This window comes from Canis aureus, chromosome 38 (assembly GCF_053574225.1).
Source record: "Canis aureus isolate CA01 chromosome 38, VMU_Caureus_v.1.0, whole genome shotgun sequence".
Classification (NCBI taxonomy): Eukaryota; Metazoa; Chordata; class Mammalia; order Carnivora; family Canidae; genus Canis; species Canis aureus.
In genome coordinates, this window is record NC_135648.1 from 20,033,814 (window position 1) to 20,049,744 (window position 15,931).

General features: G+C 34.0%; 1 long non-coding RNA gene across 1 annotated transcript in view; it reads left to right on the top strand.

The window, feature by feature from the left end:
* LOC144307188 (uncharacterized) overlaps positions 1–15,931 on the top strand; it is a 130,524-nt gene that overhangs the window by 113,304 nt on the left and 1,289 nt on the right. The gene's annotated exons all lie outside the window — the stretch shown is intronic.

Consider the following 15,931-nt stretch of genomic DNA (forward strand, 5'->3'; position numbering starts at 1 on the left):
TTACAGAAAAAAATAATATTATTTTCAGTGTCATTTAACCTATTTTAATTCTTCTTGTCATTGTGGAAAATAGGTATTTTTTTTTCCTCAAGTCTTTTAAATATCTTCCATCTCTGTCTCATCATTCCTAATAATCCTAATAATCATTCCTAATACTCTAAAGTAAACTCACAATTCTTTCTGTTCAAGTGTCTTATTGTATCCTTCTGAACTCCTCCTTGTGATAAATAAAATTCCTACATCCTCAACATTATATAGAAAAAAAATTGCCTCATTGTCTTAAATGGATTCAAGCTAGTTCTGGGAAATAGAGTCTCTCTTAGAACTCTTCTAAATAGTTCCTTCTTTTTGTTCTTTCTTTTTCTCTTACATTTGGCTTAGGTCAGTGTGAGCAGCCATGCTCCTTGACCTCTGTGGTTCTGATAAAAAACTACTATACTACTAGGAACCTTAAAAAGTCCCCAGGAAGTTATGGCAGACTCCATAAAACTAGTGTCTTGGTCTAGGCTGGCACAAAACAGTCTCTAAATAAATATCTGTTGAATGGTGTAGAGCCACAGAGTTTTCTAAAACTTCTCATAATTATCCCCAATTTCCAAAGTAGTTCTAAAATCTAGCTTTGTTAGCATTTTCACGGCTTGAAGCCTTATCAAAACCATTCTCTATTATCTAAACTATTGCAAAAAAACCTTTCAGATGGTCTGTTTATTCCTTTCTTTGAAAACAATCTAGAGATTTACCAGCTGGAAAAAAAGTATTTTTTTTACAGGTTTGCTGAAGCATAATTTAAAGAAAAGAAATTTCACTTAAACTGTACAATTTAAGTTTTGATATATGTCTACGCCTTTGAAACCTTCACCATAGTCAAGTTAATGTACATATCCATCATTCCAAAAAAGTTCCTTTTGCCCATTTTTTATCACTAAATCCTGCATTCCAGCATCTCATGTTAGAATCCCCAGGCGACTACTGATCTACTTTCTGTCACTGTAGATGAGTTTGCATTTTGGGGCAATATTATATAAAACACAGTGTTGTGTGATGGCTTTTGGATATGTCAATCCAGCTACTGTAAACCGCAGTCATCAGAAATCGCTTTCTCGTGTATTTCTGATTGTCGAAAACTGTAAATTCTTGCTGGTGGCTTTTCCCCTCCTCTTGCCATAGTTTGAATATTCTCTGTTGGGCAGTAAGCTGCAGCAATTGTAGGGCTCACCTCCTTTGTTTTTTATCTTTCGAGGATCTCTGTCCTTCATTGCCTAATGTCCAATGTATGCTTTTTCCTCAGATTGTCACATTTGCCTCTTTTTTTTCTTAAATCATTTAGGTGTCAGTTGTAGTCTTCTGTCCCTTGAGAGGATGAAGCAGTTTGCTTCAGACTGACAATCCCACAGAGAGATATATGAACTGCAAATGCTGGATACAATATTTGAAACTGAAGTTTACAGTCATCAGAGAGCACCAAGGCAGTGAGAACTTGAGGAGGCTTGATTTTAGAAAAAAAAGAAGCAACAATTCTCTTGTAGCGTTTTCAATTCTTATCACAGGGAGTAGAAAAGGTGAAAAAAAAAAAAAAGCAGAAGACTGGGGCTTGGAAAAGTCATACTTAGTAAGAAAGACAGGGCTTGCATAATATGGCTCTATGACATACACAATATATACAACTAATTAGGAGGAAAACATATGAAGTCAACATAATATGTAAAATAGAGCTGATGAAGGTTATAGAGGTGAGTAATTCAAGAAAGGAGATTAAGTATATGCTAGATAAGTTTAATAGGTTAGAAAACCCAGAATCACAGTAGGAAATAGAAAACCTGAAATACATAGAAAAATAGGAAGAAAAATACAGGTAACAAAATAAGAGACTGATGGACTAGACATTTACACACACACACACATATATATGTGTATATATATTTTATGATATCCCATAATAAAAAGGGAAGGATGAAAGGAAATAGTGATGATGTAATAGTCACAAAATTTTCCAAAAATCACATTAAAAAGACAGAGATTAAAGTTAAACACAGATTAAACCACAGATTAAAGTTAAACTCTATCAACCTATATAAATACAGAGCAATATAAATACAAAGATAAGCATACAGAATGCATATTATAGCAAAACCTCGGATAGCCAAAGAAAAAGAAAAATCTTGAAATAGCTAGACAGACACTTAAGCTTAAAAATCATAACAAAATCACTGGGACCTGGTGTCTCAAGAAACAACTGGAGCCAAAAGAAAGTGGCATCGTATCTTTAGTATGGTGACAAAAATGAAATGGCGATATAGCACGCCATGTCCAATGCATGTACTCTTGGAATACAAATGAAATAAATGCACTTTCAAAAACAACAACAACAACAACAACAACAAAATTTGAGAGAATTAATTTGCAGTAAAACTTGCCATAAAATAAAGAAAATCTATCAGAAGAATAATGTTCCCAAATAGGAAATTGATAATGGAAGATGTACTAAATCACCAGAAAGTGTAAATACGTGAGAAATCTAAATTACTATTGAAATTTTAGAACAATGCTAAGAAATACACTGTGGGATTTAAACTATATGTGGCATTAAAATGTTGTGCATGCCAATGATACTACAAAAATATGCAAGGGGTAAATGGAATATAATCTTTTAAGGTTCTTGAATTATTCAAAAAATGGCAAAAGTACTTGGGGTGTGTGGGTGGCTATTAAGCATCCAACTCTTGATTTGGCTCAGGTGGTGATCCCAAGGTTGTGAGATCCAGCCTTGCATCGGGGCCTGTGCTCAGCACAGCGCCTGCTTGAGATTCTTTCTTCCTCTCTCTCTCTCTCTCTCTCTGTCCTTCCCCCCACTCAAATAAATAAATGATAAATACATAAGTAAATAAATACATAAATAAAATCTTTTTAAAATGGCAAAACTACCAATGCAAGGGAGACTGTAATAGGAAAAGGCTATTTTTATTGTCATTTCAGAACCAATGAATGAATAGCAAATACAAAGGTGGAAAGATGGAATTGATTAATCAAAAAGAAAACAAGAAATGCGAGAAGGGAAACAGAAACATGAGTGAGATAGAAAATGAATAATGATATGGCAGATTTAACCCAAATATATAAGCACTTACACAAAGATTGTAGGAATGGATTGCAAACTAAATATAAGCTGCTTAAAGGATTAATCTCTTAAATATAGTGTGCTGGGAAGTTTGCATATAAATTAAAAGAGAAAAAAGATATTCCACATAAATCTAAAATCAGTGATTCTAAGACATTTATCCTCCTCAGAGAGGCCGTGTTATTTTACTTATTCCTCTCATCCACCCCCAGCCAATCTACCTCCACACAGAAAAATATAATCTACCTGAGGAGATATGTATGTTTATTCCCTACACCATCCAAAGGAACTGCAAAAGTACATGGAACATAGGACATGCTCAAAAAATATTTGGAAAATTTCCTTATTTTTTTTTTTAAAGATTTTACTTATTTTTTCATGAGACAGAGGAGAGAGAGAGAGACAGAGAGACAGAGAGGCAGAGGGAGAAGCAGGCTCTACGCAGGGAGCCCAACATGGGACTCGATCCTGGGTCTCCAGTATCAGACCCTGGGCTGAAGGCAGTGCTAACCCGCTTGGGCCCCCTGGGCCGCCCTCCTTATTTTTTTTATCTGCACATGAGTCTAATCCCCATTTTTACCTCAAAATGCTATGTCACTATACTAATCACCTTGAAACATTTCTTTTATTATCAACTAGCCTGATCTCACCTATACTTTCATGTGATTTTGTGTTCTTTTATTGCACCTTTATGTCTGGACTCTTAGCCTAGATAAAATCGATCTTGCTTTTCCCTTCCACCTGGGTGAATCAGTAAGCATGCCTGATGATTCTACCAACCAACTCAATATGATGTTTTATGACTTTAAAACTCCACTTTTCAGAAGATTAACATTGATTTCCTGTAACTGGCAAAATAATAAGGAAAATAAAATCACAAAACTATTATCTAAATATGGCCATAGACATTCCATGCAAGATATGTATGTATGTGAATAGAATTTAAAACATGGAAAATTTCATATAGTCTCTAGCCATAACAACTTGAAAATGTTTAGAAAATATACACTTCAAATTGATTAAGGGAAAAATGGAAGTAGATTCTCCTTCACAATAAAGATTAAAAGCAAGTTTCAACAAAGTGCTTCACCTTGTCTCCCACAGCACGGGTACATGAGAGAATGACATGAACCAGGCCTAGGATTTGTCAGTTAAAATGTTGAAGCTTGGGATTCCTGGGTGGCTCAGTGGTTGAGCATCTGCTTTGGGTTCAGGGCATGATCCTGGGATACTGGGATCAAGTCCCTCATCGGGCTCCTCACAGGGAGCCTGCTTCTCCTTCTGCCTCTATCTCTGTGTCTCTCATGAATAAAGAAATTTTTTAAAAATCTACAAAATAACAATAAATAAAATTTTCAAGCTCTAGATATGGTTAATGCCCAGCCAAGGAAGGTCTGTTATGCTAGTGTCAAAAGCAAACTTAGAAAACGATAGAACCCTGATAATTGAGATGAGTACACTTAGGTGGATGCTTGTACCAAGAGTTGGCACTTTATACTAACTTAAAGGTGGGAAGAGGTGCATTTCCCCTTAGGATCAGCCTCATCCTTCCCTGCTACACACAAGTCATATACTAATATTAAGTTGTGGTATAACCCAGCTGGGAATTTGCTTAGCCTCATAAGAAAGGAAGGGGATGATGTCTCAAAGGACCTAATCAGGATGTACCAGCAGTAGCTGGGGGAGTACAGATAGAATTTAATTCTGAGAATTCTTCATCTGGGGGCCAAAATATAAGATTGAATACGGTGGAATTTATTTAGAAGAAATTTTTTTAAATATACATTTTAATATCCTGTCAAGGACCCCAGAGGCTGGTATGAAATATGAAATGGCTACAAGGATAGCTCCTGGAATCTGGAAAAAGCAATGAGCATGCTAAGTGAAGGCAAAATGCCCAATTCCCATTGCAGACACTAGAAGAAAAAATTCAAAGGCTTGAGGAAGTGAGACTGCTTGAGTGGTTACAATATGTAAGGCAGTAAATCTCACCAGATGATTATATCGCACAGGAAAGCCTGAAGGATTTACCATTTGCCAAGGCCATAGTAAACATGCTTGTGAGAGTGTCACCAACATCATTAGAATGTTCCTTAGTTACTCTCCCCGGTAGACCAGGGATGACCATAGGAGAGACAGTTGTAGAAGCAGAAACAGTAATGGAAATAAAGAGGATAGAACTCCCAAACTGAAGAGGTCTAGGAAGCGTGCCTAACCACCTGAAGCTGGGTGGATGCAATGATCATAAATAGCAAAGGTTTGGATGAAGAAGGAACCTGTAATACCACTATTATATCACACGCTAATTGTTCTGGAAGACCGCCCCTAAAAGACACTTGGATAGATAACTGCACTGGGCAAAGTCGAATACTTTAGAGAATTGTTTTGCAGAGGGTCTGAGTTGACATGAATACCTGGAGATCTGAAGAATCACCACGACACCTTATTTGACTGGAGATACCAGGTAATAAATGTATCCCTTCACGCAATTCAGCAAACAGTGGGGTTTGACACACCTAGTATGGAGTTGTTGAAATTCCCAAATCAGTCTCGTGGCCTACAGGATAAAGACTCTCAGAAAAAGTGATACTAAATGGAGGCTTCTGTAACAGACCCTCAAGATAATAAATCAAAAGCAGTATCATATCATGGGGGTAAAATGGCAGATGTCAGTGCATTCTCTGGATTCTGAAGGATACAGAAATGGTGGCCCTCAACATTTTTCTATTACATTTAGCATCTGGGCCTTGCAGAAACCAGATTGATCCTGAAGACTGACAATAGGCTATCCCAAATTAAATCAAGATGTAGTCTCAATTGCAGCTGCTATGTCATATGTTATATTCTTTCCAGATTTGGGAAAGAAATTACTTTCCATTCTGATAAGAAAAGAGATAAAAATACATTTAAAGGAAATGGACAACTGTATATATTTACAGTTTTTTGGTTCTCTCCCTCTTAACCCCTCAGGGCTATGGTAACTCTCAGTCATGATATAGTTAGAGAAAACTGCATCTTCTGGATATCACTGAACATCCCATTGGTTCACATCACATTACCATACCAAGAAGAAAGGGAATAGGAAATGTGAATATTTGGACTTTTTCTTCTAGTGATATTGTGTCATGTAAAGATTTTAAATAAAAAAATAATGATCCAGTCAGGGTTGCAATTTAAATAAATTACCCTAGTGATTTCATGGAGGGTAGAATTTTTACTTGGACACCATTTGAGGTAAGACCATTGACAATAACAAAAAAAGACACTGAAAAAGCCCCAGTGAGATGTGCTGGATGTTTGTCAGAGTCCTAGCAAGTCAGAGGACCCGACACACTAACTGGAGGTGAGAATATGGAGACACACTCAATCTGGATGAGAACTTAATGAAGAGACACTTTGAAAAGGTGTAGGTAAGGTCACGGAAAACCCACAGAGTTGCTGAGGCACTTAGAGAATTCTGGATATAAGAAGCATCACCATATTTGGCCAGGGGTAGGTGAGAGGAAGGAACAGTATTAGTGAGGCTTGGTTGAGACTCAGAACTGTGGAAGAAAAGTCACTGGAAAGAGGCTGTAGTGGTAGAGAGCCAAAATCTCTTCAGAATGAGAATGCATACATATATTCTTACTCCCGTATTTCTAATAGCGATGGGCTCTGTAGGGATGCTGTGGAGAAACAGAAGAGTTTTCTCTCCTCCATGTTACCTTCTCCTGTTAGAGATGATATATATACAGCACTCTTGTGGGTGTTTGCAAGCTAGAAATACTGAAATGTACCTTACAATGCACTTGAATAATTGTTGAATAATGTCTTGAACTAAGTTTCCTTGTTATCCTCCACAGAATAATAGCTATTTTTAATTGAGTTGCCTACTGCATTCAAGACACTCTAATGGGTGCTTTACATTCTTTAACTCATCAATCTTCATTGTAGTTAGTGGTATATAATATTAACTGTAGTGGTTTCATCTGAGAAGACTAAAGTCACGAAAGGATAAATAAATATCACATAGAGAGTAAGTATATGGGCCAGGGTTGAAACCCATTATTATCTGTCAACATATTTAAGTTTAAGCATAAACAACCATGCTCTTATAACCAGAGGATGCAATGTGATTAGAAAAATAAATTTCCATTTAAGAAAAGAACTATACAGGTAAGTATGTAAGTAAAACCAGTTTTGCATAGAAATCAAATAACTATGGGGGTAACATTGACAATAATTAGAAGCAAAAGTTGATAATAACTAACTTTGCTAGGAATAAAGTGTTAAAGAGCAAAGATATATCTACCTGGAACTTTAATAATGCATAATTTGCATTAAAATCTTCAAAGATGCAATAGACAGTATTATTTATCAATTGTCTTTGACATCCTCCTTAAAACTGATCTCAAATGGGGCAAATTTCATCTCTGTGATTCCGTGTTTTATTGTAATTATGTATCTTCTTATTTTCCTTACCAAAATTATTCATTTGTACTTGACAAACAAGATACAATTAATAGTTTTGCAAAATTGAAACTTTTAAAATTGACATAAAAAGAATATTCTCTCCATTTATAGCTGTGCCTTATTTTGTGGAGCTCAGTGAAATTTAGCAAATCATAAGAAATACGTTGGGTCAAAATAATCAGAATTTTTTTATCAATAGAGGATTGCAATAAGCATAATATATAAATATATGTATATATATGTGTAAAAGGTTTGATTCTGGTATTTTTATAAATAAGAGTGTTTTCAAAGTTGAGATTACTTTCCTCTGCCTTTGTCTTCACAACTATCTGACAGCTGATTTGTGAGTTTGTGTCACAGTTGGATGGTGTGCACCCATCTAAGAAATAACAAACATAGGGACCTGTTGGAACAGATGGAAGGCACTCATGGATGGTTTCACCTACTTAGGGGATTGGCAAATTAACTGAGGAGTTTGGGTTCTGATATTGAAATAGTTGCTTGCTAGCATCACTGCAGAAGTCATCAATGACAGCTGCTATCTCTAAGTATTTTAAACTCTTAGTGATGCCTGAGTTATCAAAACTCTTCCTTTTACATTTGAAAAATAAATCCCTGTAATAATTATCAGGGTTTTCTTGCATTTTTTTTAATTTTCTTAATTAAATGTTCTTATACTGAAGACAAAAAATGTTGAGTTATGGGTGGAAGTAGAGGAACTCTATTATAGATAAGGAAAATAAGGGGTTATTTATAAAATAAATACTCATTTTTAAGTGTTACAATTTCACACATTTTCCATGAAAAATTATCATCATATACAATTCCCTTTCATTTACAAAAAAGTCAAATTTTACTGAAAATATGAACACCTACCTGACCTATATTTCTAGTTTTAAGAAGTCCACAATATATGATTTGGTTTCTTTCTGCCTCCCACTACGCCCTTCCACTTTTCACAAGAACATCAAGGATTTTTTTTTTCTAGAATATGACAAATTATGTTACGAGACATTATCTTTGTGATTTTAAAAATTTTCCTGACCCTAAAAAAAAAAAAAAGAAAAGAAAAAAAAATTCCTGACCCTATGATGACATTCTGATTTTCCTTCTTGATTATTTTTTCCTAAATTAAGAAGAATCCTTTGAAAGTTGAATATATATTTCTAGGAGTATTATTTCTGCTTTCTTGAATTACTTTTCTTATGAGCCACATTTATACTTCATGTGCACTTAGACAACACATAAAAACCAGTATAGGATATTTTCATATTTTATCATGCTCATTTCCTTTTTAAAGTTATTAATGAATTAGGGTGTTGATGAGTTTAAGCATTTTTAAAATAGTTGCTCTGCCACAGCTGCTTCCTTTTTTTACCTCCCAATTAATAATCTGTAAAGCTATATTGCATGCTAATTAAATTCATGAATAATTCTAAATTGGGAGGAGCTGTTAACTGAAGAAGGAGCAGTAACACCAAAGTGTTATTATGACATGGAAATGGGGGAAGGAAAAAAGGTTTACAGAATATTCAACTTGAGGAAATGTATTTTTTTAGGTACAGAAAGTTACTAAACTTTTACCTGTCTTTGCCTCTATTAAACATATTTTTGGTCATAGAAATCCTGATTAGAAACCTATGAAGAAATGAACAGGCAGTAACTGTTTACTTGAAGCTTGGAAAATAGAAACTTTTGGTTGTCAGTATATAATACTTTATAGAATAAGACCATGTGCAGTAATTACAGCTAAATTACAGCTATCCTTCACTCTGCTGATTGTTTTCTTTAGGTTTTATTTAAGGTAAAATTTCTTTCTAAGCACAACTCTTTCTATTTGGGAAAATGTGTAAGATCTTTAAGACAGGATATGGAGCTCACACTTTTTAAATTAACTTGATTTGTCTTAATAGTAATAACATCTATTTTTGCCTAAACGTCCCTGTGAAAGTTGATTTAAGGAAATAGTGGGAGAGATTGTGTTTTATTTACTAATTTTCCCATCATAGTTATTTCAATCAAAAGTATTAATAGACATCTAGATGAATAGCATAGTTTTCTGAGATAATAAAATAAGTAATAATACCAGAGCATAATAAGTACATAATAAGCAATTATGAGAAAGAAAATGAATATGTACAGCACACATATAACAAATATATATATGTATATATATATAAATTGAGATGATTATGAGTCAGTTTGCACTTAAATATGAATAAAAGAATGAGTTCATGTAATGAAAGATGAGAAAGTCATGGCATTTTACATATGAGATAGGTGGTTTTTTAAAAGACTTATTTATTTGTGTGAGAGAGACAGTGAGCAGGGGAGGGGTAGGAGGAGAGGGAGAGAATTTCAAGCATACTCCCAGTTGAGTGTGAAGCCCAATGCAGGGCTCAATCCCACGACCCCGCGATCGTGACCTGAGCCAAAATCAAGAGTCTGACACTTAATGGACTGAGCCACTAAGGTGCCCCTCAAAATAGGTAATTTTTAAAACAAAGAAACTTGAGAGCTGAAAGAGCTGTAGGGAGAATCTATTCATAGAATAATAAAATCTTATATCAGTAAATAACCTTTGAGGTTTTGACTAAAGGAGTTGGTGGCAAAGAAAGAGGTAAATCATAGTTTATGGGCAGATCTAAAGCTAGAGCTTAAGTATCTTGATGCTATTGTCACGGTACCCTGTGGCCATTAGGCTGCATTTCTCAGGGTCAGTATTTTCCTTATACCTAGATATTAGTGATCGTTCAGTGAAACATGCATCATTTTTTAAAACACTGGAAGAGGGCTCAATCTATTAACCATAAAAATATCAACTATTGTTCAGCAACTCCCTACAGACTATAATGAACATTATCCAAGGAATGGAGACATGTAGGAGGGTATTTCTGTTTTGAGAAACTTAAAACTGCGCTTTATAGATTAAAGGAACACACTCAATAGAGGACAATAATAATAAACACTATTTTAATGTTTAAATATTAAAGATAAAATATTTTATTGCATTTCAAAGATGAAGAATTCACTGAAATAGGCCCATTGGTTAAGATTTCATTAGATGAATGGGCTCCAAAGCAGAAATTCTATGAATCAATAGAAAACGATAATAAAACATTATTTGTGGAGGGATTCTTAATTAGAAAATGTTTAGGTATTGGAAGAATAATTGTTTCACTGAGGATAATTTTATTGAAATAGACATTGTTTTAGATATAACACAAGAACCGTTCATAAGACACTTAGAATTACAGAAGCATTTATTACTTTAAATATTCATATTACTCTAAGTAAAATTTGGAAATGTATAATGCAATGCCCTAAGTATTGAAAGGAACTTGAAAATTTCCTTGTAGGAAAAAAATTTGTGAGTAAATTTTATAACTTGGTCAAACATACTAGGTGGACCTTTAACATTACAAATTATTTCAATAGCTATGGCTTTGAAACTTGACCCACAAAAGAAAATGAGTTCTTTTTTTTTTTTTTTATGATATATATAGAGAGAGGCAGAGATACAGGCAGAGGGATAAGCAAGCTCCATGCCAGGAGCCCTATGCAGGACTCGATCCCGCAACTCCAGGATCGCGCCCTGGGCCAAAGGCAAGCGCTAAACCGCTGAGCCACCCAGGGATCCCCAATGAGTTCTTAATTAGGTAGTGACATTGCCAAAGAAAAATCATTCCTGCAGAGCATGAGTTAAGCAGATTTACAATCTGAACCTTTGGTATTTGATCTGATGAATTGCTATATCTTAAGACCAAACCGAGCTCTTTCAGATGAGAGTTGCAAAGGAATTCCATGTTGCTTCACTAAACTGTGGCATTTAAAAGAAAAGCTTTATCAGTAGAACATACTTTTGCAGCACATATGAACTACTGCTTCTTGTTGTAATGTAATTAATTCTTCATTTTCTATTTTTCTAGTATCAATCTTGACTTGATTACCATGATCCACTTATCTGGCTCTTTTTTTCTGGCTTTTTTGGCACTCACCATCCTGAATTAAATTTCTGGTACAAGCGCTTTATGTACAACTATTAAATTTCAAAGCCTGTTCCCATAGGCCAAGACTAAAAGTTGCATTTGACATATTTATTACTTGCTTTCTTCACCTGCCTCATGTTCAAATACAGCTAAATCTGCAACCATTATTTATTATTCAGCCACTAAGCCTGATTTAATAATGTGGAGTCCTTTCTTATTTACAACCAACCAACTTCCAACTTCTATTAGTAAATTGTCCTAGTTTGAACCTTGACATTTAATATAGGCATTAAACTTATAGGCATGAGTATGGAACAAAGAAAGCGATATTTTATAACATTAATGTATCTAAACATGGAGAATGGATTGGAGAAGAGTGGAAAAGGCAGAAAGGAAACTATTACAATTGAGGTAACATTGCCCTGAGCGAGAGTAAGTGACTACACTAGGGAAGGGACAGATGTAGGCACATAATAATTTAGAGAGAAAAGTCAACAGGGCCTAGTGACTAACTAAAAGGAGAACAAAAAGAAAAAGAAAAAGAAAGAAAGAGAAAAATGTCTCATCATTTTAGAACCCAGTAATTAAGAGACAAGAGTATCATGAGAAAAAAATTAGAAAACCCAGAGAAGAATGTGATTATGGTAAAACATGGAGGTAATGTTTTGCTTGCTTAATTTGAAGCTAAAACATCCAGATGGAGACATGCTGCATAAAAAATCAAAGTCAGAATTCAGAATAAAAGTTCAAGACTATATATTTATATTTGGACATTATGATGCAAGACTGATAGATTAATCCATTACAGTAGATGAGGCCTAAAAACAAAAGAGAGAATAATGAAAAGGGCTAAAATCTAAGATTTCATTGACATTAGGAGTGAGACTGGAACCAGTAAAATATTAAGAGGCCAAAAGCACAAGAAGAAAACAAAAACAGTATGATTTCCAGAAGAGAAAGAAAGACACAAAGACAGAAGAGGAGAGGGAACATGAGCCAAAGAAAACCCATGTCTATCTAGACACCAAAAATAACACTGTAACTTTGTGTAGAATAGTTACAGTTGACCCTTTAACACACAGGGGTTAGGGATGCTGACACTCTGTGCAGCTGAAAATCTGGATACAACTTTTGACTCCCCCCAAACTTAACTACTAATAGCCCACTGTTGACCAGAAAAGGTCTTATCAATAATGTTGTCAATTCACACATATTTTATGTTTTATGTATTTTACACTGTATTCCTACAAAAAAAGGTAAGCTAAAGAAAAGAAAATGTCATTAAGAAAACCATAAGGAGAAGAAAATACATTTACTGTCCTGCATTTATTAAAAACAATCAATGTATTAGTGGGCCCATGCAGTTCCAACCCATGTTGTTCAAGGATCAACTGTATATTTATAATTAAAAACAAAAACTGAAAAAAACAAACAAATAAAAACAAAACAAAACAAAACAAAAAAACACAGACCGAAAAAAAAGACTTTACTGTGAGACATAAAAGCAACCTTCAGTAGTTACTTTGGTTGGTTTTCCTCTTAACACCTCTAGCTTTGTTTTTTTAAGCTCAAGGATATCCAGTCTTTACAGTCCAAACAACATTGGATTTATGTTAAGAATTTTTTTAGTGCTTTCATTTTCTTTTTAAAAAGTGTTTCTTAACAAGATTGTTAACTTAGAAATTTTGAAATTAAATGTAGTAAAGTGTGATTTTAAAACAAGTGCATGGAAATATAAATACATTAAATAATAAAAGATATTTTCACATGGAAAGTAGCTAACCAGTTTGATATTAGGTTAAAATGAGACAGTCTCTGAAATATTTTGAGACAGAGAAGCCACTAAGTCTTTAATATTTAAATAAAATATATGTCGTCCTTAGCTTGAGAAAATGTGTATTACATTTTTAAAATTATATCAGACACTGAAAAATACTTCTAGGTTGAACAAAATGAGCACATAATAAGGACAAGGTTTTATGTATTCTAGTGAAGGTAGCTTACAAGTGGTGATTTTATATTTTGAAAAGATCCACCCCCTGAATCACTCTCAAATGTACTTTGGATGCCAAGCACACTCACAAAAACATAGATAAGATTTTTAAAAAGCAGGATGATGGAAAAGGCTAACGTATATCAGAATTTGCAAGTTTGATTGCATCTTAAGAAATGATCATATAATTTTTTGATGATAAAAGAAGAATCAAATTTCTTCTACAGGCCACAGCATGTATTAATCTTGAAAACATTATGGTAGGTGAAAGAAGCTGTACCCAAAAGGCTGCATGCTAAGTAATTGCATTTCAATGACATTCTAGAGAAGAAAAATCTTTGGATATAATACACAAAATGGTCATTGTGAAATGAACAGGTTTGAGGGAGAGGGGGTAGATGCAAAGGAGCACAGGGAGGTTTCTGAGGCAAGAGGCTTATTCTATACCTAGATTTTGGAAGTGTCCACATGACTTTATAGACTTTTATCAGAACCTAGTGAAATCTCCCTCTAAAAAGCAGTGAAGTTTATTGAATGTAAAATGTAGTTCCATAAAGTTTATTTTAGATTTTTTTAAGGTTTTATTTTAATTCCAGTTAGTTAATATACAGAGTTATATTAGTTTCCGATGTATAATATAGTTATTCAACAACATAAAGCTGATTTTAAATAAGAACTTATGATCACATGCTATCAAGCATGAATAAGAATGGCTTATCTGAGTGTCAATTGTGGGTGATATTTATTAGTGGTTTTCCTAATCAGTTCTCTTGTACTCATTAAATTTTTGATCATTATATAAGAAGATAGAGATGAGATAAATATATACTGTTTTGTGTGTAAATTTTAAATGTCCCTTTTAAGATTAGAAGCTAGACTGCATTTTATAATCATTTTTAATGGTTTATACAGTAAAAGGAATTAATCTCTAAATTGGATCTATATTCTAACCTATTAGCTGTATTTCCTGGGTTAACACAAATGACTAAACCTAAAGCTTAATATAAAATTCTATGTTTCCTTTACAAACTATTTTTTTTCTTTTCTGAACACACTAAAGCTTCATTAATTTAATTTTCCTGTAATGTCTTCTAAGTAGAAAATGCTATTAATCTATTTTCTTTTAAAGATGAGTAATTTGGTATTGAAAATAGATTTGCCATTTGTCCAGGGATTGTTACATGGTTAAACATCATTAATATTATTACAATACTTCATAAAGCAGATCAAGACTGAGTTTATTACCATCCACCTAATTATATGAAAGACACTTCATTTAGTGTCTTTTTCCACTGTGGGGGTTATTTTATTATTGAGGCAGTGTGAGAAAGGTTTTCTCCTAATTTATTCCACATTTTATTTTCAACATGAAGTGCTAAACCTATTGAACCATAGACCTTTGGTGAATTGATCTCTTCACTTGCAGTATTTACCGCTCCGGTAAATTAGGTGTACATAATAACCAGCTGTCGACCTCCAGATGCCATAGAGTCAAGCTGCATAAATTCCCATCCTTTCAGACACACAGATTTCGATGACTTTATCTGAGAAGTGGTCTACTGCTGCTGTAAATAATTTCATACTGTGGAAACTAATTTCATGCCATCTTTGTTTTTATTTATTTTAAAATAAGGAATATTTGTGATAAAAGTTCAACCATAGTAGCAATCAAAGTTTTTTGTTGTTGTTGTTGTTGTTGTTTGTTTTAAAGGACGTTTTGTCCAATAGAAGTTCGCATTTAAAACTACTTCCACAGAAATTATATAATATCTAATAAATGAAGAAGACCATCTTTTCTTGATAAAATCATCTTTATCCTGGAGAGAATATTGTCCAGTCATTGTGTAATGGTACTATTTATAAAACTTAGGCAATGAAGACATGACTGGAAGAGTCATTTTTAGAGGCACCTGGGTGGCTCATTTGTTGAGCGTCTGCCTTTGGCTCAGGTCATGATTCTGGGGTTCTGGAATCGAGTTCCACATCAGGCTCCCTATAGGCTTCCCTGGGGAAGAAGCCAGTAGGGAGCCTGCTTCTCTCTCTACCTATGTTTTTGCCTCTCTCTGTGTTTCTCATGAATAAATAAATAAAATATTTTTTTTAAAGAACCTTTTTTTAAAAGTATGAAAAGTCAGTCTCTGAATAGTGTTGATTGGGAAAATGGATTATATAAATGACTCTGGTAAGTAAACTCAATGAGCAAGGAAATAAAATTTTCTAAAATTGAAATTTCTTTAAGTTTGTACATATGCTTAGAAGAAAATGCAATGCGTTGCACACATGTGCACGTACATACATCCAATAGCTTGGATTGCCACTAAGGTACAAGGAAGAAAATAAGAGAGTAAATGCATAGTTTGATCAAATCAAAAACTGTCAGAG